This window comes from Odontomachus brunneus, unplaced genomic scaffold, assembly GCF_010583005.1.
Source record: "Odontomachus brunneus isolate Ranch 3 - 2012 unplaced genomic scaffold, Obru_v1 Obru_scaffold_371, whole genome shotgun sequence".
In the NCBI taxonomy this organism is placed as follows: Eukaryota; Metazoa; Arthropoda; class Insecta; order Hymenoptera; family Formicidae; genus Odontomachus; species Odontomachus brunneus.
In genome coordinates, this window is record NW_022639821.1 from 27,806 (window position 1) to 28,870 (window position 1,065).

Below are 1,065 nucleotides of genomic sequence, written 5' to 3' on the forward strand. Positions count from 1 at the left end.
TACGGGACGTTACACAGGTTAACAATTTATTAGAAAAGGATATATTTCAAATTTCAAATTCACCTTATAACTCTCCACTCTGGATAGTGCCAAAAAAGGCAGATTCACACGGAAATAAAAGATGGAGAATGGTAATAGATTATCGATTACTAAATGAAAAAACCATAGGCGACGCATACCCATTGCCTAATATTACAGACATTTTAGACCAATTGGGCAATGCGAAATATTTTTCCGTATTAGACCTTGCGTCCGGCTTTCACCAAATTCCAATGTCACAAAAAGACGCGCCTAAAACAGCCTTTAGTACCCCATACGGTCATTATGAATTTAAAAGGATGTTATTTGAATTTAAAAACGCGCCGGCTACATTCCAGCGATTAATGGATAACGTATTGTCAGGATTACAGGGCAATGAATTATTTGTATACATGGACGACATCGTGATATATGCCCGATCTTTAGAAGAACATCGCATTAAATTTCAAAGATTAATAAAGAGATTAAGAAAAGCAAATTTGATGTTACAACCAGATAAATGTGAATTTTTAAGACATGAAGTAATATATTTAGGTCATATTATAAGTTCGGACGGAGTAAGACCCGATCTTTCCAAAATTAAATCAATACAGGAATTTCCAGTACCCAAAACACCTAAAAACATTAAAGAATTCCTAGGACTTGCCGGTTATTACCGACGCTTTATTTCTAGTTTCTCTAAAATAGCTAAACCTCTGACAGATTTATTAAAAAAAATTAAACAATTTTTATGGAACACGCAGCATGACGCAGCATGACGCAGCATGACGCAGCATGACGCAGCCTTTGAAATATTACGGAACTATTTAACTACGGAACCACTCTTACAATACCCAGAATTTTCCCGTCCTTTTAATTTAACAACGGATGCATCAGGCTACGCCGTAGGCGGAATTTTGAGTCAGGGACCTATAGGAAAGGACCTTCCAGTTGCTTATACCTCGAGAGTATTAAACCCAGCAGAACAGAAATATTGAACTATTGAGAAGGAATGTTTAGCTATCATTTATTGCATTAATCATTTTA